Source organism: Eriocheir sinensis, chromosome 25 (genome assembly GCF_024679095.1).
Source record: "Eriocheir sinensis breed Jianghai 21 chromosome 25, ASM2467909v1, whole genome shotgun sequence".
In the NCBI taxonomy this organism is placed as follows: domain Eukaryota; kingdom Metazoa; phylum Arthropoda; class Malacostraca; order Decapoda; family Varunidae; genus Eriocheir; species Eriocheir sinensis.
In genome coordinates this window covers 8,736,383-8,763,300 of record NC_066533.1, presented here as the reverse complement: position 1 = coordinate 8,763,300, position 26,918 = coordinate 8,736,383, and the positions used below count along the sequence as shown (strand labels likewise).

Genomic DNA, 26,918 nt, shown 5'->3' with positions numbered 1-26,918 from the left:
GATGGAGAGGAAAATAGGATAGGGATGGGATGAGGTGTGTGTGTGTGTGTGTGTGTGTGTGTGTGTGTGTGTGTGTGTGTGTGTGCGCGTACAGATTTACACACAAACTTTGCACACTCTCCGGCACTTTCCTCGCGCAAGACTGAATTACTCGAACAAGCTGAAGGAAAATGACGAAAACAAAAACGAAAATAAAGACTCGGGCCGCTCGAAGCTCCACGTCCACCAGATAAGATTGAATCCTCTGCTCGAGTCCATAACGCAACGAAAAGAAGCTCCGAATCACTTACAAACTTTCCCAATCAATTAACTTCAGGAACAGGGAACTGATTAGAAAGCATATTTTTGCACTGTGTATCATTGCCATTTCAACTTTCACCACAATCAAATCAATCTTATCTAAAAAAATCCCTGACTGAGGAGAAAGTGCTTTTTTTTTCCTTGTCAGTATCACCATAAATTAACTTCATAGTATTTCTTAAAGCAGTATTGCCGGACAAACTGACAGACAAACAGGCAAACAAACAATATATACAGGAGGACATTGATTGAGAAAGCACACAGTATCAGACAGACAAAACGGCAAATATTGGATACAGTACAAGGAGGATACACCAGAACTAACACAGACAAACATCACAACACATATGAAGCAGTCGTGGTATACGTAAAAAATAAATAAAAAGACGAGCAGACAAAAAATAAACCAAGAGAAAAAGCAAATATAGTGCAGGGAAAGAATATGAACGAGGAAAGAAGACACTAAACAGTCGTTATACACACTACAGAAAAAAGAGAAAATGAACACACGACAAAAACCAAACACGGCCACCTCTTTGGATTCTTTTTTAGGAGCAGCGAGTAGCGGGCTTTTTTTTATTATTGTTTCCTATTTTTGTGCCCTTGAGCTGTCTCCTTTGTTGTAAAAAGAAAAAAAAGATAACAGAAAAAGAACAACATATGAGAAGGCAAATAAACAGACAGACTCAAACACCAAGGCGAACAAGTAAACAAACAAACACCAGCGATGCAGTAGAGGAAGGATGGAAAGGAGGAAAAAGAGGATGAAGTTTCTCGCTACCTCCACCAGATGGCAGGGTCGGGGGCGGCCGCCACTAAAACAGGTATAAAACACGAATAAAACTAGAACACCGAACTTTACGAGAAGGGTTCCGCTACCTTGGCTTAACGCGCGAGGGTTCGGATCCCCTTCAGGACTGACCCGAGCGAAAGTAGAAGAAATTAGCGGCCGACAACTTTTTATTTACGCTCCCTCTTCCCTCCTCCCTTTCTCCCTCTCCCCTCCCTTTACTACTCCCCCGACGAAGATAAAAGCTTGCATTATTTGTTGCAAGTTTACCTGAATGGACCTTACCTGCATACCCTTTTTTATTAGTTGGTTTAATGGAGATGTTTGGTCAGTGGATTGGAGAGAAAAAGGATAAAAGAAAGAAGGAAGGAAGGAGGGATGGAAAAAAAGGAGTAAAGAAGGGATTAGAGGAAGAAGAGAAAGAAGGAAAGAGAGTGGAGAATTGGAAAACAAGGAGAGATGTGGGAAAGACTTGAGAGAGAAAAAGGATGAAAAAAAGAGGAAAGGAAGAAACGAAGAGACGAAGGAAGAAAGGAATGAATACAGGGAATAGAGAAAGAGGATGAAGGAAGGGCTGAGATGGAGAAAAGGAAAAGCCGGTGAGAGAAGAGGAAGATGAAGAGGAGGAGGAAGAGGAGAAGAGAATAAGAACACGGAGAAAATAAGGCAAGATGGACATACAAACAAACACACACTACCTTTCCACCCCACACACATACACACATAACCCCAACCCCCCCGAAACACGACTCTTCCCCCCCCTTCACCCCCCACACACATACACACATAACCCCAAACCCCCCCGAAACACCACTCTTCCCCCCCCTTCACCCCACACACACACACACATAACCCCAACCCCCCCGAAACACCACTCTTCCCCCCCCTTCACCCCACACACATACACGCATAACCCCAAACCCCCCCGAAACACCACTCTTCCCCCCCCTTCACCCCACACACATACACACATAACCCCAAACCCCCCCGAAACACCCCTCTTTTCCCCCCCTCTTCACCCCTCACACACCTTACCATCACAATCCACCATCCATTCCTTATTCACCTTTCATAGTTACCCTCGGCCCACAAAAATGGACCTCGTAAACATGACCTTCAATATCCAGGTAGACAGCCATCAGGTACGCAGGTAAAGAACACCCTGACAACACACACCTGGCCGAGCTGCAGGTAATGTCTCCGCCCTTATCTCTGAGAAGGAGGAGACAGAGGAAGAGGAGGAGGAGGAGGAGGAGGAGGAGGAGGAGGAGGAGGAGGAGGAGGAGGAGGAGGGTAGTGCAGTAGTGGCTAAGGTCGACAAACTGGGAAGAGGTGAAGGTAAAAAGAAAATGAAGAAGGGGAAAAGAAGAAAGAGGAAAGGAGGAAGAAGAGAAGTAGGGAATTTAGAAGATATGAAAAGAAGAAAGAAAATTAAGGACAAACAGGAAAAGAAAACAGGTTAAAAAAACGAAAAAGAAGTTTGAACTAAAAAATCCCAAGATAACTAAATACATACACAAATTAATCAAAACAATCTTACGTAGAAGCACCACTACCATAACCACCACCGTCTCCATCACTACCACCACCACCACCACCTCTCTGTTCCTAAGTAGTTCAGAGGAGGAAGGGAAAATATACCAAGAAAGAGAGTCCAGACAGTGCCATGCCTCACCCTGCCAGAAGACCGAAAATCCACTACCAAGGGAAGGGAGTGATCGGCTTTAAGGGCGCGGGGGTGAGGGTCAGTGAGGGTGCGGGGGACGAGGATGCCTGAACACAAACATCGGCAATGAAGAGAAGGAAGCTGACTGTTACTATGTCCGGGTCAGGATCCGGCGCCATAACCACATATCCTAATCTTCCTTTGCCCTTCCCGTTTCTCCGCTTCACTTCGCTTGGCTTCACTTTCCCCTGCTTCGGTTCCCTTCGGTTTGCTTCTCTGGTCAGGATTTTGCAATTATCTACACTGTTTCTGCTCTTCTTCCTCCTCCTCCTCTTCATTCTTCTTCTCCTTCTCCTCCTCCTCCTAATCTTTCTTCTTCTTTTCTTCTTCTTCTTCATCTTCATCATCTTAGTTTCTTCTTCTTCTTCCTCTACTTCTTCTTCTTCTTCTTCTTCTTCTTCTCCTTCTTCTTCTTCTTCTTCATCTTCTTCTTTTTTTTCCTCCTCCTCCTCCTCCTCCTCCATTTCTTCTTCTTCTTCAACTTCTTCTTCTTCTTCTTCTTCTTCTCTCTCTCTCTCTCTCTCTCTCTCTCTCTCTCTCTCTCTCTCTCTCTCTCTCTCTTGACTATTATTCTTTTGTTTATGAGCATCTTAATATTTCCTTTTCTTGTTTCCTACTATGATGAAAGAAAAGCAGTAACTTATTAAATTTCTTTTGTTGTGTTTTTCTGGCAACATTAATTTTTCAGTAGATTTATACAGGAGCAAAAGAGAGAGAGAGAGAGAGAGAGAGAGAGAGAGAGAGAGAGAGAGAGAGAGAGAGATTTTATACTCGGAAACTCGACCAGAACATCAAACGACCACTTCACAAATAGGTATGTTAAGTAACTTGTTTAATTCCCTTAATGTAATATAGTAGTAGTAGTAGTAGTAGTAGTAGTAGTAGTAGTAAACCTAGATGATTAAGAAGATAAAAAAGAATAACATCACCAGGAGGAAAAAAATTCAGAAGAAAAAGAAGAAGAAAAATGGCACAAGAAAAAGGACAAAGAAGAAAAAGACAAAAAGAATACCATCTGGAGCAAGACAAGGTGAACAAAAACAACAAACAACAATAACAACAACTCCCAGTACTCACCTAGTTTTCCGAAGCTGTTGGAGATGCGGCGTTTAAGCTTCTGGACTTTGCTTAACGCGCCGCCCTTCTTCTCCCTCATCACCACCTCTGCGGACACGAGGAGAGGAGGAAGTTAGCACGTGAAGGGGTGTGAGATGATGATGATGATGATGATGATGATGATGGTGATGATGAAGAGGAGGAGGAGGAGGGGAAGAACAAGGACAATGAGAAGGACAATGAAGTCGATAACGAGGCGGATAAAGAGGAGAGGTGAAAGTAGAGGAGTTAAAACGGAGGAGGATAAAGAGGAGATTGAAAAGGAGGAGGAAGAGGAGGAGAGGAGGAGAAGGAAGAACAGGGAAAGAAAAACAAGAACGAGAAGGGAAAACAGGAGAAGGAGGAAGAGGAAACTAAAAAAGGGATGAAGAGGAGAATGAAGAGGAGCTTGAAAAGGAGGAGGAGGTAGAGGTAGAGAAGGAAGAAAAAGAAAAAGAAGAGCATAAACCTTTGGAAAGTGAAATAAGAATGTAGAAGTAATAATAATAATAATAATAATAATAATAATAATAATAATAATAATAATAATAATAACAATAATGATAGGGGGAACAAACAAAGAGAGGAAATGGTACATAAAGATAGAAGGTCGCACACAGCAAGTCAATTTCCCTGTTCAAATAGCCGCTGTTTGGGGAGCGCCTTGGTTAATTAACAGGTAAATATATTAGCAGGGAGGAAATGAGTCCGGGTTTTCAGCCACATAGGGAATATATATTGAATTGACGAGCTTATAGAACCCCCCTCACCCCCCTACCCCACTCACTCAACCCCCCCCCGAACACACATTAACTCTCACAAATTCACTATAGGACCAAAATAAAAAGGTACTATTTTTCTTGATGCAATTAGCTAAGACCACAAGTATATTCCATCTGCTTCTGTTTCTCTTTTAACTATCATACCGTCAACAATTATGCCTTGCTTATCACATTAAGAAAAATCACATGAGTAGCTTAACGAAAAATGGGAAGGCATATTTTCGTAGTTCAAAGCACGTTAAGTACTAAGTTACTGGACAGAATATGTATTGATAAAATAGGAAAAGAAAAAAAGTGTATGCGTGTCAGCTTTTCAATCGAACAAATGTACATGTCTATTTTATGTTGTTAATTGTCTGTGTCTGCTCTCTCTCTCTCTCTCTCTCTCTCTCTCTCTCTCTCTCTCTCTCTCTCTCTCTCTCTCTTCCTGAGCCGAGGTAGTTATCGGGCCGAACACTCCCACGCGAGGCAGCCGATAAACACTTGATTTGTGGCCCGACTCGGCTCTTGACCTGTGATTTGTGGCCCGGAGGAGGAGGAGGAGGAGGAGGAGGGGGGAAGAGGAGGAGAAAGAAGAAATGGAGTAGGACTGAGAAAAGAGAGGCTTAGAGGGCAAAAGGTTAGATCTCTCTCTCTCTCTATGTACCCAGCTACCCACCCATCATCTCTCTCGAACTCACACTACCAAGAGAGACAGAGAGAAAAAAAAAAGTGAAGAAGAAGGGTGACAGAAAACAATAAATTCTACGGTCGGATTAACCCATGTTTCACTACCCCACCTCCACCACCGCCACCATCACTGCCGCCGCCGCCACTAACACCTTCAGCTCATCACCATTCATCACCGACATCATCACCATCAAGGGCGTGACGAGGTGGTGTTGTAGGAGGGCATAAGAAAATGAAGCACCACCACCACCACCTCCACCATCGTCATCAACACCAGTCAGTTTCTCCTCTCCTGTGATTTTCCTTTCTCATTTTTTCCTTTCTTTCCTTTGTGTTATCCATTCATTTTCTTTCCTTTCTTTCTTTTCCTTTCCTTTTTCCTTCTACTTAACGTTTTTTCATTCCATTTTTTTCTCTTTTCTTCCCTTCCCTTTCCTTTCATTAACACAACATGCAACGCTTTTTCCGTTTCCCCTTTTTCCTTTTCTTTTTCTTCCCTTTTCTCTTCCTACATATCAACTATATTTCCACCATTACAAGTATTCCCTGGTTTTAACTCCCTCCCTTTTTCTCTCTCTCCCTCATCATTGTTCCTACCATATCATTACTAACACAACAACCATCATCTCTCCTTGCCTTTAATCTTCTTCTCTTTTTTTCCTTCCTTTCATTTCTAATTCTCTTTCCTTTTATTTCATTCTCTTTCCTCTTTTTTCATTCCTTTCATTTGTCTCAATTACTGAACTCTTCCTTTCTTTTTCATATTTTTTTTTTCTCATCCTTCTCCCTCCTTCCTCCCTTTCACCTTTCCTCTCACCTTTCCTCCCTCTCTCTCCCAGCTCAGGTACTCGGCAGGTAATTGTCTAAGTTAGGACGCCAGGAGCAGGTGAGGAATAACAATAACAAGGATAAATGACGGAGGGAAGCTGTGAATGTAAAGCCCTTGGCGGAGGTGCTCGGAAGGGAATTGGATTAGTCAGTCTTTATGGGATGATTTTTTTTTACGTTTTCTTTTGTTAGTTTTCTTTTTGTTTTACCTAATTTGTACTGTTCTTTTTTACTTAATTTTGTGTGTCCAATTTTTTTTTGTAATATTCTCTTTACAAAATTTCGTGTTAGTAATGTTTTTTGCCATTTTCTTTATTTCATTTTGTGCTTCCAAGTTTTTTTGTAATATTCTCTTCACAAAATCTCGTGTAAGTCATATTTTTTGTCATTTTCTTTACTTCATTTTGTGTTTCCATTTTTTTTTTGTAATATTCTCTTAAAAAAATGTCAAATTAGGCATGATTTTTTTGTCAGCTTCAACTTTCCTCTTCCACTCCCTGCCCTCTCGCTATCACCACTGCCGCCGCAATCCCTTTTCCTTTTCCTCTCATTCCTTTTCTTCTCTATTTTGCCTTTTCTTTTCCTATACGACCATAATTTCCGCCACTAAAGCATCTCAATTTCATATGTTCGTTTTGATGTTTTATGATTTTCTATACTAAATTTCGCTTGTATTTTCATGCTTTGTATTATTCAGTTCAATAAAATTTGGTAAGGGAGTTTATTTTCCCTTAATTTCCACCTTTATTAAATTTCGTTGATTCATTCTGCTGAAACTTTCACTTTAACAAAATTTCGCGGGTTCGTCATGAGTCCATTAACAACGTGTCATTATTAATTAGTCCAGCACTGTCCGTAATTTCGTCTATTCCCCAATTCGGCTCCACTCATTCAGCCGTTTTTTTATTATTTATTCATCATTTTCTCTCTGTTTCGCTTCGTGTGTGTTTTCCTTGTGTTGCGTTGGTATTTTTTTTGCAAGCGGATATCCTTGTTTTAAGTGGATGGGTTTACAATTAATCATCGTGTTCCCTTAAAAAAAAAAAAACATGTAACCAAGTAACCAATAGAAAGAAGTAAAGAAGCTAATGAAAAATGAAAACATCTCTCTCTCTCTCTCTCTCTCTCTCTCTCTCTCTCTCTTTTACCTGAGACCTTGCACACCTGGGTAAAAAAGAAAACACTCACTCACTCGCACCATTTACACCAAGTACAGAAGCCTGACTCCTTCTCCTCCTCTCCTCCTCCTCTTCCTCCTCCTCCTCCTCCTCCTCCTCCTCCTCCTCCTCCTCTCTCTCTCCTCTCTCTCTCTCTCTCTCTCTCTCTCTCTCTCTCTCTCTCTCTCTCTCTCTCTCTCTCTCTCTCTCTCTCTCTCTCTCTCTCTCTCCTCCCCCATGCTTTCAATATCGAACATCAGCGAAGAAAAAAGATAATTAGGGAAGAGGTAAAAAAGGAGGGAGAGGTGAGGAGTAGAAGCAAGACGAAGAGGAAGAGGAGGAGGAAGGAAGAGGGGGCGAGGAGAGGGCCGGAAATGAATGCAGATGAGAGAACAGTGGAGGAAGGAAGAGGAGAAGGGCAGGATAGAGGAGCGGAAAGGAGCAGAGAGGAAAGAAGAGGAGAGGAAATGGGAGGAAATGGCAAGAGGAGGCGAAGAACGAGAAGTGGGAAGATAATATAAACGAAGACGGTGAATCGTGACTGGTGGAGGGTGGAGAAAAGCATGAGGAAATATATGAAGAAAAGAGGATAGGAGAGGCAAGGAAAAAATACAAAGCAACATAGACGAAACTAGCCAAGAAGTAAAATACATTAAAGGAAGGAAATGTGAGAGTGAAAAAGAAGAGAGAAGAAGAGTAAAGGAATGCAATAAAATAACTAGATGGGAGGAAAAAAGTAAAAAAAAAGAAGAATGAAACTGGAGAATAAAATGAAAGTATGGGGTAAAAATGGATGTAGGAAGGAGATAAAAAAAGAAGGAATGAAGACAAAGCTAAAGGAAAATAGAAGTGGAAAGGGGAAAAATGAAAAAAAGAAAGAACTGGGAAGAGGCAAAGAAGGAATATGAAAAACAAAAGTAAACAAAGATAAATTACAGATGGGGAGAGGAAAATAAATGAATGAAAAACAAAATGAAAGGAGATAAGACGCGAGTAAGATGAATCATGTGGTCAGAGAAATTGATATATGAGCAAGGAAGAGAAAGGGGAAGGGAGGCGAAGAGAAGGTAGGTTATAGGTATGACGCTTGCATGGGGGGTGACGTGTGGGTTGAGGAGGGATGGGGAAGGTAAAGATACATAATCATCCCTGAGTGTGCTGCTGCCAAGGTCAAGACTAAAGGTGCGTGCTGTGCGATACTTATAGAAGCACTGACGCGGGCCAGACGTACGATGACTATCAACACACGCGCGAGAAGGTAGACAAATCGAACCCACTTAGGCCCCGTATTCTAAAACATTTCGGAGCCTCTACACCAACGTTGCTAGATTGTCGTACACAGCCGACTATGTTTGCCGATTTCCGACACAAAAACTGCCTCCTCGACTCCAATAACTGCCTTCATATATAGTTATCGTTAAAATGGTTAATTATTGGTAAGTTTTTTTTTGGGGGGGGGCAATAGCTATGGCTCAGACACCGGTAAATACGAGGCTCTGAGTACGATAATCTGGCAACGGTGCTCTACACCCACATATGGTGAGCCTTTCGTGGAGGTTGTGAGGTATTTCTTTGGATTTTTTTTTGAGTCTGGTGATAGTGTGATAAAGCTTGTGCGCAATGAACGTGGAAAACATACATGAGAAACTGACTGTGTGGCTTTTGGAAATATTTGTTGTGAGAACCGAGAACTTCTGAGAAAAAAGGTTCTTATGCCAACAACGTAATACACTCTTGCCACTACTGCGGAACGGAGGGTATCAGCACACCTCTCCTCCCGAATTTGACCCCTCTTTCGGCCACCTCCTTGGATTCTTTTTAGGAAAAGCGAGTAGCGGGCTTTTTGTTAATTATTGTTTCCTTTTTTTGTGCCCTTGAGCTGTCTCCTTTGTTGTAAAAAAAAATACAAAATCAAGCTTACTGGATACAATCGACTTTTTTTCACAGCAGAGGAAACAGTTCAAGGAAAAAAAAAAGAAACAATAATGGAAAAAAAGTCCGCTACTCACTGCTCCTACAAAAGAGTCAAGAGGAGTGGCCGAAAAATAGAAATAGAAGATAGAGATAGAGATAGAAAGAAAGACTTATGTACATAGATTAACTAAGGAACGAAAATCAAACACTATTTCATAAAGCCACTAAGCATTCAGACTTTTAATCTCAAGCGGCGCAATAGCTCCCCAAGAAAAAAAAAATAACATCAACTCTATACAGCTTCGAATAGGTAAAATAATCATATATACATATACATCATACAACGTAATCGATAAATTTCCATACCTTCTTTGTCCACTCAATGGACGATCCGTTTCACTTCATCCATGAATGGCGCAACAAGCACAAAAGTAAACAGAAAAAAAAAAACTAGTCGTCCACTCTTAGTTTAACGAAGGTGCAGGTAACGTACACACTAGTTCGCAGACGTAAAATACAGACTTTTCTCAGAAGGTTTTCGCACTCACAACGCACTCAGTTCCTCTTAACCTCTGAACTGCGAAACATTAACAACGAAAAAGAGAATAAAAAACATTATCTACTTTTATAGTTTAACTTATTCGAGGAACATACACAATTATATACTCACTTTTCTAACACATTTTCGCACTCACAACGCACTCAGTTCCTCTTAACCTCTGAACTGCGAAACATTAACAACGAAAAAGAGAATAAAAAAAACCCATTATCTACTCTATACAGTTTAACTTATTCGAGGAACATACACAATTATATACTCACTTTTCTAACACATTTTCTCACTCACAACGCACTCAGTTCCTCTTAACCTCTGAACTGCGAAACATTAACAACGAAAAAGAGAATAAAAAACATTATCTACTTTTATAGTTTAACTTATGCGAGGAACATACACATTTATATACTCACTTTTCAAACACATTTACGCACTCACAATGCACTCAGTTCCTCTTGAGCTTTGAAATGCGCAACACAAACAACGAAAAAGAAAAACAGTATCAAATCTACGTAGTTTGACAAAGGTGCGAGAAACATACACATCAGTTCATACACATAAATAAACACACTTTTTTTAGCCCGTTTACGCAAGCACAATGCACTCGGTTTCTAATCCATAAACTGCGCAACACAAACAAAGAAAACAAATGACTAGCGACTCTCCATAGCGTGACGCAGGTACGAGAATCACATCCATTATTCACGCAGCTTAATAAACACGCTTTCCAGGGCCATACTTCTTTATTTCCTCTTCTTTTCTCTCCTTTATTCGCTTATCCTTTCCTCTATCCACCGCCTCTTCATTAGTTACCTCTTCTAATCTTCACTCTTTTCCGCATCGCTTCCTTTTCTTTCCCTCTTCAGCAGTCACCATTTATACAACTCCTTTGTTTTCCCTCACCAAGTGCTTAATTTATCTTAATCCATACACTACACAACAATAACGAGATAAAAAAAATAATGGTATATCTTCTTTATATCACCTGACGTCCCTCTATATCATCGGGCGCACTAAACACACATACAATACGCCGTTCACGCCTTTACGGGGCACTACAGCTGTCCTCGAAGTCCATAAATTACAAAACAAAAGAAAAAAATAACAAATAATAAATGCCTATCTCCTCTATATCATCTGACGTCCCGCTTTATACCATTGGATGCACTTCACACACAAGCAATACACCGTTCACGCATTCACGAGGTCTAACTATCCTGAATCCATAAACTACGAAATGATAGAAAAGAAAAAATAACAAATAACAAATGTATATCTTTTCTCTACTATCCGACGTCTCTACACCATCGGACGCACTTAACACATATGCAATGCACTGTTCTCGCATTCACTAGGCACAGCTATCCTCTGAATCCATGAACTACGAAATGATAGAAAAAGAAAAATTAACAAATAACAAATGTACATCTTTTCTCTACTATCTGACGTCTCTACACCATCGGACGCACTTAACACATATGCAATGCACTGTTCTCGCATTCACTAGGCACAACTATCCTCTGAATCCATGAACTATGAAATAAAAGAAGAGAAAAAAAAATAACAAATGTATATCTTTTCTCAACTGTCTGACGTCTCTACACCATCGGACGCACTTGAAACACATGTAATGCACTGTTCTCGCATTCACTAGGCACAACTATCCTCTGAATCCATGAACTACGCAACAAGAACCTTCCTCATACGCCTGGCAGCCCCAACAGAGCCATGAGAGCCCCGCCCTGCCCCGCCCAGCACACACACGCACACACGCACAGACACACACACACACACACTCTCTCTCTCTCTCTCTCTCTCTCTCTCTCTCTCTCTCTCTCTCTCTCTCTCTCTCTCTCTCTCTCTCTCTCTCTCTCTCTCTCTCCTCCTTCAGCCCGGTTGCCAAGTCTCCGGGTGCCAACAGACGGTGAAGGGAGGAAGAGGCAGAGGAAAGGGGAATGGCATATTGTGGTGTGAGAGGCCCAGCTGTGAAAGGGTTGGAGGGAAAGAAAGAAGGTGAGTGTATGGCAATATATAGGTTGGAAGGGGAGAAGGGGAGAGAGAAAAGGTCAGTATAGGGTTATGGAAAGGTCAGCAGAGAAAAGGTTGGTATGGGTAGGAGAGAGGAAGGTTATGACGAAGAGGAGAAAAGCGGGAGAGGGGAAACGAGGGGAATGGAAGGGTATATTAAAGGGAGGAGGGAAAGGAGAGGGTGTGTGGAAGGGTAGGATGGAAGAGGGAGAATACGTAGAAGAAAGGGAAAACAATGGGAAGGTATACAGAAGAAAGAAAGCAGAAGGAAAGTGGGATGGAGTGGAAGAGGTGAAAGAGAAAGAGGAAAAGGGGAACGAAAGAGAGAAGAAGAGAAAAAGGAAGGAGAAAATGGGAGATAGTAGAGGTGGAAGAAGAAGAAGCGAATAGGGAGAGAGAGTGTGGCAGAATGGGTGAATGCCAATACATGAGTGAGGAAGCGAGAGAGAGAGAGAGAGAGAGAGAGAGAGAGAGAGAGAGAGAGAGAGAGAGAGAGAGAGAGAGAGAGAGAGAAGGCGTGGGTGAGCTCATAGGAGGAAGAGGAGGAGGGAAGGGGTGTGTGTGAAGGGGTGGGAGCGAGTGCCAAGGTTTGTTTTGACGGGCACCTTTGGACACAGTGCCAACCCAAGATCTCGTACGGATTGCCTTGTGATACCTGCGCCACCTGTTTACACCTGTTTGTGGTTCCCAGGTGTGTGCTTAATGGGCTGTGATTGATTTTTTATGCTGTTGGTTTAGCTGTCAACTCGAACATATTTTTTTTTAGGTTTCACGACTAACTTATTGGGTGAAGCTTCGAGATTTTCTTACTGGTTTGTCTTGTTTTCCCTTTCCTTCGTTCATTTTTGTTTTGTTCTTATTTTGTTATTCTTCTTTCATGTTTTGAGACTTAAAATCATCCCATATTCTTACTTTACTTTCTCTTTCCTTCATTTTGTGTATTTTTACTTTTTTTTTACTTTATTTCCTAATTTTCTTTATTCCTTCGTTTTATTCTCTACTTTCTCCTATTCATTTCCTTAATTTTTCAGCTTATATTCCATTTTCTTTCTTCCCTTCTTCATTTTATCGTTTTTCTCCCAAATTTCTTATGTTTCCTGCTTTCCTTCATTTTTTCGAGTTTTCCCGCATTCTAATTTCTCTTCATAATTTCGGTTTTCTTCCCACTTTTCTTTACTTTGTTTTCTCTTTTATTCTTCTTACAGTTTTCTTTCCACTTTCTTACTTTCCTTCACTGATTTTGTTTTCTTCACACACTCTTACTTCACTTCCTACTTCCCAACCGTCCTACATACCCTCAAACTTTTGGTCCTCTTCTTTCAAACTTCCTTCACTTTACATTTTCACACACCTTCCCTAGTTAATGAAGTTTTGGCGTAATTCATGTTTATATTAGGTCCCCGGTGTTTGCAGGGAGAAAGTTTAAATGTCCCCTTTAAATATTAACAAACTTTAACTTCCCCTTTTTTCCCCTTCTTTTTATCGTTCAGGAGTTGCCGAGCTCAAAGACTCCCTCGGAATGTTACCTTTTTTTTTTTTACTCTTACTCAACACTTTGTCGCTTATGTTTATTTAATATCTTTGGCATAAATAAATAAGCGTCTCTCTCTCTCTCTCTCTCTCTCTCTCTCTCTCTCTCTCTCTCATGAGTGTGTGTGTGTGTGTGTGTGTGTGTGTGTGTGTGTGTGTGTGTGTGTGTGTGTTATCGATTCTCTTGTCGTGTCTACCTGTCTAAATGTCTCTCAGTGTGCGTTTTTTTCGGCTGACTGTTGGTTTATGTATGTCAGTCTGCTTACATTCTCTCTCTCTCTCTCTCTCTCTCTCTCTCTCTCTCTCTCTCTCTCTCTCTCTCTCTCTCTTCACGAGCTCTTATTCATCGCCTTCACTTCATTCTCTTCCTAATAACACCTCCTCCTCCTCCTCCTCCTCCTCCTCCTCCTCGTCCTCCTCCTCGTATCAACAAACTCATCTCGTTAAATTAATCTTCATCGAACATCCGTCTTAGTTTCCCTCGTTCCCTCTCTCAAGGTATTCAATTAAAGGCTGCAGGTATTCTCTTAATTGCAGGTGCGCAGGTGAGTAAACATTGGTCTGTGTGTGTGTGTGTGTGTGTGTGTGTGTGTGTGTGTGTGTGTTTTACAGGTGTATAAAGAGTAAGGTAAAGGAGGAAAAAAGAAGGAAGAGGAAGAGGAGATCAAGTATAATGGTTAGGTCAGAGAAGAGAGGATGAAAGGAAGAGGAAGGAAAAAAAGAAGAGAGGGAGAAGAGAAAAACAGAGGGGGGAAAAGGATAAAAAAAAGAGGGATATAAGTTTTTATCAGTCGGAGCGGGTGAGGCAAGAAAAAGGGATAAAGGGGTGAGAGGCAGGAAAAGGGGAAGAGGTTACATCATCGGTATAGTGAGGTCATGTGATGTGAAGGGAGTGAAGGACGAGGTGGGGAGGAAGGCAGGCGAACAAATGGTTTATATAAGTAAAGATGCCAGGTGGAGAAGGTGAAGAGGGAGAGAAAATAGGGAAAAGAAAACTGTTTAACTGAGGTATGGAGAGGATAGGTAAGTGAGAAAGAGAGAAGAAGAGAGAAGGAAGAAACAATTTATAAGTGGCGTGGATAAGGTAGAAAAGGTTAGGAAAAGGGATGATATGGGTTTATAAGTGGCATAGATTAGTAGGATGAGGGAAGAGGGGAAAGGGGATAAAGGGAAGGAGAGTTTATTAGTGGTAAAGAAAGAGAAAAGGGGAAAGAGAATGAGTGAAGGAAATGGTAGTGAAAGGGGAAGATGTGACTATATAAATAGGGTAGATAAGGAGAAGATGAGGGAAGAGGGAAAGGAGAAAGGAAGGGAAGGGAGAGTTTATCAGCGCTATGGAGGAAGGGAAAGTACTCCTCCTCCTCTTCCTACTACTACTACTACTGCTACTTCTACTTCTACTACTACTACTACTACTACTAACACTACAATCAGTAAACCACACAGAAACATCAATCTCCGTCCAAACTGCCCGCCAAAGAAGGTTAACCAGAAACACACGTCGGGAAAGTTTGTGACGGGCGCTTTCAAGTTACGAGTGTGTGTGTGTGTGTGTGTGTGTGTGTGTGTGTGTGTGTGTGTGTGTGTGTGTGTGTGTGTGTGTGTGTGTGTGTGTGTGTGTGTGTGTGTGTGTGTGTGTGTGTGTGTGTGTGTGTGTTCGTTGCAATTATTATTTTTATGACGCAACAAGAGAATTGCATGAATAAAAATTGATAGTTAACTTTTACCTCCAGCGACGATGCAGTAAAAATTCTTTTCAGGTTTACACATCCATTAAATTATTTGTCGGACTGAAGAATAATAATATAAGGTAAATAATTGCCAGAAGCTTATTTGTGAAGAGAAATAAAGGAAAATGATGAGTATATGAATTAAAAAGGTAACAAATGAAAAAAGAAGAAGAAAGAAGAAAGAAAAAGAACCAAAATAGGAAAATGATGCGCCTATGAATTAATAAAAGGTAAAAAATGAAAAGAAAAAAGAAAAAAAAGAAGAAAAAAGAAACAAAAAAGGAAAATGATGCGTATATGAATTAATAAAAAGTAAAAAAAGAAAAAAGAAAAAAAGAACACAGAAGAAAGAAAAAGAACATAAAGGAAATAGGATATGTGATTAGATGAACACTAGGAAAATATAAAGAATAAATGTAATTGAGCCAGACTTAATGTTAGCGAAAAACAAAACATACAAACCAATAAACAAGAAAACATACTTGGCCACGAAAATGAAAACACGCCACACAAAGGAAATTCCAGCAACTCAAAAAAGAACGAACGATAAAAGTAAAGCGAGCCCCAACAAGAAAAAAAGAAAAAGAAAACAGCACACGAGAAAAAAAGAAAAAGAAATGAAGACGGAAATGGAAACGGGCAAGACGGAGTGGATTCACGCGACGGACACAAAAAAACGGACACACTAAAAAGTAAAAACAAGGACAACGAAGACAAAATAATCATAAAAACTTTAAAAAAAACAGAAGATTGAGAAAGAAAAAACAAAACAAAAGATAAAAAAAACCCCCACAGCAGCAAAATAACAATAAGTAAAGGGAAAAAAAGAAAACAAAAACAATACCACACACAAAAAAAAACAGCAAGTCTAGACAGCGTAAATTCTCGCGGGCGGAGGAATGTGACGTTGAAGTGGACATCTCATCACATGACAAGGAAGCCGAAAAAGACAAACACGAGGAGGAGGGACGAACTAACAAGGATGATGATGATGATGACGATGATGATGATGAATGATGATGATGAGGGGGCGGAGAAGGAAGAGTTAGAAAATACTGAAGGAGGAAATGACTTGAAACCTCCTTAAGAACAGCGAAGAGGAGGAGGAAAAGGAGGAGGAAACGGAAAAGAAGGAATAGAAGAAGGGAAGGGAAGAAAGGTTGGATAATAGTTGAGGAAGAGAGGAAGTAAACGGGTGATCTGTGGACCCCTTAACAACAGCGAGGAGGAGGAGGACGACGAGAAGGAGGAGGAGGAGGAGGAGGAGGAGGAGGAGGAGGAGGAGGAGGAGGACGAGAAGGAGGAGGAGGAGGAGGAGGAGGAGGAGGAGGAGGAGGAGGAGGAGGAGGAGTCATCTCGCCAGAAATGACAGTGATGATGGACACAGGAAGGTCTGATGTGGCATGTCTCTCTCTCTCTCTCTCTCTCTCTCTCTCTCTCTCACCCTTGACGGACAGCGAAAAATCTCCTGAGACGTTCCATGTATCTTCCTCCATTTTCTCTTTTTCTCCTCCACAACCACTACCTCCTCCTCCGCCTCCTCCTCCTCCTCCTTCTCCTCCTCCTCCTCTGTTACGCCACCCTGCCTTTCTTCCTTTCCTTTGTTGTGTTATTTATCTTTCTCACTCCTTCCTCCTTCCTTCCCTCTCGGCGAAAAGGAGGAAAAAGAGGAAAGGATATTGTTGTCTGTATCTTTCCTCTCCTCCTCCTCCTCCTTCCTCTCCCTCTCCTCCTCCGCCTCCTTCACTGTTGTCTCTGTCTTTGTTTTTATCCGTTTCTTTCTTCTCCTATCCATGAACGTGTTTGTTTTTGTCTGTCTGTCTGTCAGTCTGTCTGTATGTTTGTATGTATATATGTATCTCTCTCTCTCTCTCTCTCTCTCTCTCAAAAAGATACGACAAGTGAACAAAATTTTGATATACAGTTGAAAAAAATAACTTCCATTTCGAATAGTTAAAACTTTATTATCGTCATTATCATCTTCATCATCATTATTATTATTATTATTATTATTATTATTATTATTATTATTATTATTATTATTATTATTATTATTATTATTATTATTATTATTATTATTATTATTATTATTATTATTATTATTATTATTATTATTATCATTACTGTTGTCATTGTTACTATCATCGTCATCAACACAACAAAACAACACTAATACAACACAGCACAACACAACAGCCAATACTTGAGTCCACCTTCCCTGCTGAGGCCGTAGCTGTGTTTCTAATTAGGTGGAGGTGTTGGCCAGGTAAATTAAGCTCACAGATGAAAATTGGACTCGATCCGCAGGTGGGAACGAGACACCCAACACGCGAACCAAACGTGTACTTGACGAGTTGTTTGTGTTTCGTCTGCGGTGGGATGGAGGAAGAGAGCAGAAGGAGAATGAAGAAAAAGGGGAGAAGAAGAAGAAGAAGAAGAAGAAGAAGAAGAAGAAGAAGAAGAAGAAGAAAGAGGAAGAAAAACTTAAAGGAGAGGGAGAAAGAGAGTGAGAGAAAGAGACGAAGATAAAAAAGACAGGAAGTAAAGAAAAAGATTGAAAAATAAAGGAGAAAATATGAAGAGAGCCAACAAAGAGCGGAAGGGTGTGGGACGAGGTGAGGAACAGATAAACAATAAAAGGAAAAAGAGGAGGAAAAAATAAAATAATGAAAATAGGAGGAGGAAGGAGGGAAGAACAGAAGGGTTTGAAGAGAGACGGAAATGGAGATACAGAACTGAAAAGATAGGAAAGAAAGAAAAAAGAGAAGCGAATAAGGTGATATGAGTAATTTAAAAGAGGTTAATGGTAAGAATGTGAGGAAACAGCAAATGAGAAAGAAAGTGAAAAATGAAAATGAGGAAGAAAGGCAAAAGAGGGAAAATAAAACTGAAGCAACCAAGAAAATAGAAAAAGTGATAGAAAGGAAATTGTGTAGAAGAGATAGACAAATAAGGAAGAGAGAGATAGCAAGAACAAGTAACCCCAAAATGGTAATCCCAGGATCAACAGGTAAAGAGGAGCGAGGGTTCAACTAATTAATACAGGTAAACCGTATCACCTGGCCTTTGTACTCTCTCTCTCTCTCTCTCTCTCTCGCCATCTCACCAGGTCACGACCAACCCAATAACAGTGGTCTTCCTACCTGTCCGTCTCCAATAATGAGAGAGAGAGAGAGAGAGAGAGAGAGAGAGAGAGAGAGAGAGAGAGAGAGAGAGAGAGAGAGAGAGAGAGAATGGATACTTTGGTTACGCGGATGCCTTGAACTTACATCTCTCTCTCTCTCTCTCTCTTGTGCACACTTCTGGGTGCGTAAAGTGTCTCTTAATTAAAAAAAAAAACGTAAAGGAAAGGAGAATTCAGGCAAAATACCGCTGAACGAGGAGGAGGAGGAGGAGGAGGAGGGGATGGGAAAGGACGAGGATGAGACAAAGGATAAAATAATACTTGACGATATTAAAGATGATGAAAAAAATAAGAGAAAAAGAAACGGATAACGTGATGTGTAAAGATTAACGAAACAGGGAGAAGAAGGAGGAAAAGGAGAAGAAAAGACAAGAAATGAAAGAAAGAGCATTATATAGGAAAAAACGAGGATAAAAGGGAGAAAAGAAAAAGGAATAGGGGGAAGATAATCAGGGAAAAGGGCGAGAAAGAAAAAGGGAAGAAGAGGAAAGGAGGACAAAGAGACGAGGAAGAAAGAAAAGAAAGAGGAAAACGTAGAGGGAATAGAAAAAGTAGAGAGTGGGGAAAGGAAGAATGATAAAGAGTGGAAATAGCTAGGAAAAACAAATCAAAGAGGAACAAGAAAAAGGAAAGGATGAGGAAAGAAGGAGAGAGGAAAGAGAAGAAGGGACGACAATGGGGGAGAGAAGGGGAAAGGGAGAGGAAGAGAGAGAAGGAAAAAGAGAAGGAGACGAGGAAGACTGTAGAGGAAAGGAGAAGATGGAGAAGGGAACTAAAGAAAACGAAAGGATAGGATAGAAGAGAAAAATGAAAATGAAAATGAGAGAAAATGAAGGGAGAGTAGGAGAGTAGAGAGAGAGAGAAAGAAAGACGAAGTTCCAGGATAGGAGGAGAGAAGGAGAAGAAAGGGAGGGAATAGAGAGAGGGAAAGAGGGAAAAAGGGAGGGAAAAAGAGAAGGTGAAGGAAGGAGAGAAAACAAAGAATAAAAAAACAGGCATAAAAAAAAGACAAACCTTGACGTTATTATCACAAAAGAAAGAAAAGGAAAAAAAAAAGATATAAAAAAAGACATCAAAACAAAGGACACGGACACAAGAGTCAATCAAGGACCCTTACGCTGCTTTTGTTGTTGCTGTTGTTGCTGCTGCTGTTGTTGTTTTAGTGTTGCTGTTTTGATCTCTTGGTTGAGGAGCAAAAGTGTCACTAATGAGGAGGAGGAGGAGGAGGAGGACTAAAAAGAGGATGAAGAAGAAGAGAAAGAGGAGGACGAGGGGAAAGAAAAGTGGAAGGAAGAGGAGGAGGAGGAAGAGGAGGAGGAGGAGGAGGAAGGGAAAGGGGAGGAGGAGGAGGAGGAAGGGAAGGGGGAGTAAGAGGAGGAGGGGGAGGAGCAGGAGGAGGAAGAGTAAGAGAAAGAGAAGGATGAAGACGATGATAATAATGAGGCGGAGGAACATGAAAGAAAAAAAAAAGAAGGAAGAGGAGGAGAAGGAGGAGGAGGAGGAAGAGGAGGAGGATTAAAGACGGGGATTTAGAGAGAAGATTTGTGAGAATTAATCAGCAAACTTCGGGTGACAAAGAGAGAGAAAGAGAGAGAGAGAGAGAGAGAGAGAGAGTCTCTCTCTCTTCATCTTTTGAGCACAGTGAGAAAGAAGAGAAAGGGAGAGAAGGAAAAACTTGAAGAAAAATAAATCTATCTTAATTAAACTCACGGAGGAGAAGGAAAGAGGAAAGAGAGAGAGAAAAAACGCCTGTGCAGTGAATTAAGCGCAAGGTGAATCCAATTAAGGCACAGGTAGAGAGAGAGAGAGAGAGAGAGAGAGAGAGAGAGAGAGAGAGAGAGAGAGAGAGAGAGAGAGAGTAAAAAGCCTCAGCTCAAGAAAAGTTCAGAGGCATAAAGATGATCGCAGTATTTTTGAGAAGCATAATGAGAGAAAAGTAGGAAAAACAGGAAAATAGTAAAGAGGGGAGTAAGAAATAAAGAAAATGTAGAATTTAAAAAGAAAAAAGTAAAAAAAATGACGAAAGTAGAAAAAAAATAAAATAAAGGAAGGATAATGAACAGAGTATATGAACGTTTATAGTAAAAAAAAAAAGAGGAAGGGTAAGACAAAAATAAAAGAAAACAGAAAGTGAAAACGATAACATATTTTCGTCTGCCCAGCTCAACACTGTTTCTTTTCTGCCTTTCCTTTTAAACTTGTAAATATTTAAACACTTTCATTTTTAATTCAAAGAGGAAAAGGTTACGTTGGGCTGAAATGTAGAATACAGTCTAACAGGGGATGTGTGTGTGTGTGTGTGTGTGTGTGTGTGTGTGTGTGTGTGTGTGTGTGTGTGTGTGTGTGTGTGTGTGTGTGTGTGTGTGTGTTTACGTGTCAGCTGATTTAGCTTTGGAAGGGGGGGGGGGACAGGATGAGACCTTATATAGCTAAAACTAGATCAATCATGAAACTTAATGTGCAGAGAAAGCGAAAAAAAATAAAATAAAAGGCGTAAGATGACGACCTAAAAATAAAAAAGAGTATATAACGAAAAAACACAGAGGAACACAAAACTTTCCCGTAGCCAAAAATATCTAGTTGGAAACCTGAAGCCAATTAAAGGTGAGTAGCCAGGCCAGGTAGCAGCCCCCGTCCCGCCCCCCTTCATTCCCCTAATGCGCAGGTGACACACTTCGCTAACACCTGCTTGTTGGAACGACACAATAATTAACCTGTCCTTCCGAATAATACGTCCACCTCAACCAAACACCTTTAAAAGCAAGCAATATGAACCACTCACTCAGCCACCCATCCGCCCTCACACATTGCAAGCCACTCACTCACCCACCCAGCCAAGTTACCCACCCATCCTAAAACCAAGCAACCCACTCACTAACCCGCCCAATTACCAACCCACCAGCTCTTAAAACCAAACAACCCACTCACTTACCCACCCAATTACCAACCCACCAGCTCTTAAAACCAAGCAACCCACTCACTAACCCGCCCAATGACCAACCCACCAGCTCTTAAAACCAAACAACCCACTCACTAACCCGCCCAATGACCAACCCACCAGCTCTTAAAACCAAACAACCCACTCACTAACCCGCCCAATGACCAACCCCCCAGCCCTTAAAATCAAGCAACCCACTCACTTACCCGCCCAATGACCAACCCACCAGCTCTTAAAACCAAACAACCCATTCACTAACCCGCCCAATGACCAACCTACCAGCTCTTAAAACCAAACAACCCACTCACTAACCCGCCCAATGACCAACCCACCAGCTCTTAAAACCAAACAACCCACTCACTAACCCGCCCAATTACCAACCTACCAGCTCTTAAAACCAAACAACCCACTCACTAACCCACCCAATGACCAACACACCAGCCCTTAAAACCAAGCAACCCACTCACTAACCCGCCCAATGACCAACCCCCCAGCCCTTAAAACCAAGCAACCCACTCACTAACCCGCCCAATGACCAACCCCCCAGCCCTTAAAACCAAGCAACCCGCTCACTGAAACGCCCACAAAACAACCCAACCACCCTCAAGCCAAGAAAACCACCCATTGACCCACTCACTCATCTACTCACCCGCCTTTAAACCAATCAAGTCAGAAACCCATGAGATTGTGAGGGAGAATCAGATAGCGTTAAAAAGAAATGCGTTTCTTTTCACATCTAAACGAGAATGCCATCTACACCTTCTGAAAATAAAGAAACTTCCAATCTCACTCATTTCTCAGACTTCAAACACATACTCATACTCACTTACATTCACGCACCCAACCTTTCTCTCTACCATTCTTTCTTATTCCCTCTCATTCTGGCGCTCGCTCCCACTCCCCGTCCCACTCTCCTCCACACACCCACGCCATTTCAAAAACAATCAAGATGCACCTCCCTTCCTCTCCTCAGTCCCGGCACCTGTCTGGTACCTACCGACCTACCGACCCCTCCCTCTCTCCCTCCCGCCCGCATCCTCTCAGCGCCTGACGGAGAGTAAACACGCCCTGGTAGCAATATCTCAGGCCAGAAACCCTTAAGCATATTTACGTCGTGAAAAACTTTACCTAAAAAACTGAGACCGTAAATTTTAGAGGAGGCCGCGTTCACATTTTTTTCTGAATCAAATTTTACCTCAAAAAAGACGTGAGTAATGTTTCGACGAGGCCGCGTTCACATTATTTTCTGCATAAAACTTTGCTTAAAAAATAAAAAAAAAGAGCACAAGTTTTCGAAGAGACCACGTTCACATTATTTTCTGCATAAAATTTTACATTAGAAAAAATGAAAACGAGTAAATGTTTTTGAAGAGACCGGGTTCACACTTTATCTTCCTCGGTATAAAACTTAACCTTGTAATAATAGTAAATAAGAGTAAAAACTTTCGAAAGGACCGTGTTTTTATTTTTTCCCTGCATAAAACTAACAAATAAAAACGATCGCACAAGTTTCCGAAGAGATCGTGTTCATAATTCATTATTTTTTCCTGCGTGCGCGAAAATTGCGAATACGTTGAAGAATCGTATAAATTGCGTGAATAAATACATGAATGACGTTTAAAGGTATTAATGACTGGAAAGAACATGAATAACGAATTAATATGTGGGTAACCTGAATATATCATGAATGCGTTGAATATATTATTTTATACATGACGGGAAAAAAATGACGTGCAGTTTTAAGTGACGTGAGTGCAATGCTGGACGACTGGAATATATTTATGTGAACATCCGCAGCGACAACAGACTAGACCCGCATTCTCAGACGCTTTCTTCTCCTACAAAAACGATTCCTATGACCACAAAGGAGAGTAGTTGGGTTCTCATGGGTGTTTTTTAACGTTCACGGTGCAGCAGCCTTGTTAAACTATCACTATAATCTTCCAAATACGTCGAGGCCGATCTGGCGTAGGCTCCCGCGGGTCCTATCCTCCCCTCTGCTCTGCCACACTGTCCCAACACCTATCTCTTCCTCTCATATGTAAACTATAGGTAACATATGAAAGGAAAAAATAGGTGTTGGGAGTGTATGGCAAAGCAGAGGGGACTCGACAATTTGGTTTCACTACAGGCTCATAAAACTACCCACGGCAATACCCACAACCTCTACGAAAGCCTTACAAAATTTAGGTGAGTGGGCCCCGAAATGTTTGAGAATTCGAGCATTAGTTACAGATTCAACAGCCTCCGTGAGCAAGATGGATTCCCGACCCGCCAGCACGGCCATAAATCTTGACCAGCGAGACCAGAGTAAAATATATAAATAGAAAAGAATACATAGCCCATAAATTAAGAGCAGCGATACATGAGGGGAAAGAATACATGCACATAAAAAAAAGAAAAAAATATATATAAAAAAACAGCGCAACGACACATGAGGGAAAAATACGAGTAAATAAATCTGAATGTTGCGAACGGACAGAATCTAATCCTTTTAATTCAGGAAACGAATCAGAAAATATATATATCAAAATAATGTAACCAAAACAAAGGTTATTTCTACCCGCCCCTTCCGAAAGTTAGTTATGAAAGAGATGTATGAACGGAGGATCAGATCGCATTAAAGAGGGTTCAGTGGGGACCGTTAGAAAGCAGCACTGTATTTGTCGATCCTCCTGTCTGGGTTCCGTCGCTAGCCACAGAAAAACAAAACAAAACAAAAAACAAAACAAAAACAATCACATATAGCAAAGAAAAGTAAAAGAAGTAAGCAAGGTGACTAAAAAAAACAATGTACGTTATTTCCTCAAGAGAACAAATCTGAAACAAACAAAAACTGTACAAAAAAAAAGCAAAAAACAAAATATATACAATTCTCACTACCCCCGAACACTCACACGCACGCACACACACACAGAGATCTCCCCCCATCCCACACATATACGCACACACGCACTCGCTCTTTGTGTATTTTCCTAAAGCCTTGGACCCTATAAACACAATAACATCTTTATAGACACCAATAAAGGCATCGGAACACAATAATCTCTTCCCCTCCAGGCACAATAAAGGCGTCGGGGGACGATAACCGCTGCCTCGGCCCAATAGACGCGTTGAAGTGCTCGGCAACACACACACACACACACACACACACACACACACACACACACACACACACAGCCCAACACAGGACGCTCACATCAAGAAGCAATATAACCGGTAAAAGAATGTAATATTTCCTCCCTTTTAAAGACAGATGCATTATTATTTACATTAATTAGTCAGAGGAGAAACTATGGTAAAAATACTTCTTAAATTATCTGAAGGGGTAATCATAGGCAAAATAGACACTGAATAGACGAAAAACAGACATTATAGAAAGAAGGATATGTCTGCAAATAGTTAAAGACAGCCAAACACACGTAATGAATAAACGAAAAATCACATTAATATTTACGGAAAACGAAAATAGACAATGTAGAAAGAAGGATAAGTCTGCAAATAATTAAAGACACCCAAAATACACATAATAAAAACAACAATCACATTATTATTTACGGAAAAAGAAAAGACAATGTAGAAAGAAGGCTATGTCTGCAAATAATTAAAAAACAGCCAAAATACACATAACTAAACAAAAACTGATCATTAGACGGTACACGAAAGAAACTATCAGCAAAAGAGGAAGTTTGAGGAAAAATATCAGAGACTTCCTTAAAGGTCTCAGTTTAGTCCCAGAGAACAACGTGAAACACAGATAAATACACAGGACAAAGAACATCAATGGAGCAAGATAAGGAGCAGAGAGAGAAAAAAAAAAAAACAATAATAAAGCGGGACGCAAATAAAACCTCACAAACTCACCCTAACGCAATGCAGCCAAGTCGAAAAGAAATATCCGGCAAGGAAGATTTTCGAGCTGGAGGCAGAGAGGCAACAAGGCAGAGTAAGGGAAGGGAGGGTAAGGAAGGCAGGGTAAAGAAGGGCAGGGCAGGGCAGAGTAAGAAAGGCAAGGCGACAAGGGAAAGTAAGGCGAGGCAAGAAGGCAAGTAAGGAAGGGCAAGGCAAGGGTGTAAGATAAGGAGGGTAAGGGAGAGGCAACAAGGGAGAGTAAGACATGGGAGGGAAAGAAAGGAAGGGTAAGACAGGGTAAGAAAGGCAAGGCGACAAGGTAAAGTAAGGCGAGGCAAGAAGGCAAGTTAGGGTAAAACAGTGCAGGGTAAGGGAGGGGTAAGATAAGGGAGGGTAAGGGAGGGGTAAGACAAGGGAGGGAAAGAAAGGAAGGGTAAGACAGGGTAGGAAAGGCAAGGCAACAAGGTAAGGAAAGAATGATTAGAAAAGGTAAGACAAAGCAAGGTAAAGAAAGAAGTGAGGAAGGTAAGGAAGGGTAAGGAAAGAATGATTAGAAAAGGTAAGACAAAGCAAGGTAAAGAAAGAAGTGAGGAAGGTAAGGAAGGGTAAGGAAAGAAGGATAAGAAAGGGTAAGACAAAGCAGGGCAAAGAAAGAAGTGAGGCTGGGTGAGGCAGAGTGAGGCTGGGTAGGGTGAGACAGGGCTAGGAAGGCAGGAAAGGGTAAGGCAGGAAGGCAGGGAAGAGCTAGGCGGAGGAACAGGTCTTTATTAAACGCTCCTTTTTCCCTCCCGTGGGCGCGAGGAAGTAATATCGGGATGCAAGTTTAGGCCGACGAGTGTTAGGAGGCGGAAACTGCGCGCCAACACGACACAGACTTTAGGGCGTGTAGCACCTTCTATTTCCCTTGGCTTGCTTTTCTTATTCAGTTTTATTTGCCATGTTTATCACTTATTATTTGTATTATTATTTACTTCCTTCACTTTCAACACTTCTTTTTGCTTGACTTTTTTCTTATTTGTTTCTTTTCTTTATCTATCATCAGGACACCTCTCCTCCCGAAATTGACTCCTCTTTCGGCCACCTCTTTGGATTCTTTTTAGGAGCAGCGAGTGGCGGGCTTTTTTTTTATTATTGTTTCATTTTTTTGTGCCCTTGAGCTGTCTCCTTTGTTGTAAAAAAAAAATCTAGTATTATTTACTTCCTCCTGTTTTAACACTTCTTTCTACTTGAGTTTTTTTCTTATTTGCTTCTTTTCTTTATCTATATTATCATTTACTTCGTCCTTTTTTAACACTTCTTTTTGCTTGGCTTTTTTTTTATTTGCTTTTTTTCTTTATCTGTATTATCATTTACTTCTCCCTCTTTTACCCTTGTATATATCTCTACACCTATTGCTGTTTTCTTTCCTTTCTTCTTTTCCTCCTAATTTTTCCTTCTATTCTTTATATATATCTAATCCAACTGCTGTTATTTTTTTTGCTGTTTACTTCGTCTTCCATTAAGCCACACACAAATCTGTTTTAATATCCTTTTAAATATTACATCCCGTCTCAAGCATAAGAAATAAATAAATAAGAAATAAACAATCAGTAAAAAATAATGAATAAACTAATTAAAGTTCATAAAAACAAACCAAAAAGATATGACCAAAGGCTCAGCAAAAAATAGATATCAATCAACCTGTCAATCAATCAAAGAAACATTCCATCACGTAACAAAAAGAAGCCGAGTAGCCATTAAAGAACCACACATGGACGCCGCCGCAGCCCTCAGCCCGTCAATTAGCAGACAGGTAGGAATTCAGGTAGGCGGGAGGGTAAGGGGGGAGGGAAAGGGAGG

General features: G+C 40.9%; 1 long non-coding RNA gene across 1 annotated transcript in view; it reads right to left on the bottom strand.

Moving 5' to 3' along the window:
- Positions 1-26,918, bottom strand: part of LOC127003287 (uncharacterized) — a 125,404-nt gene that overhangs the window by 32,841 nt on the left and 65,645 nt on the right. The window contains exon 3 of the long non-coding RNA XR_007757030.1: positions 3,894-3,980. This is a non-coding gene — a long non-coding RNA (uncharacterized LOC127003287). The remainder of the gene's footprint in view (positions 1-3,893; positions 3,981-26,918) is intronic.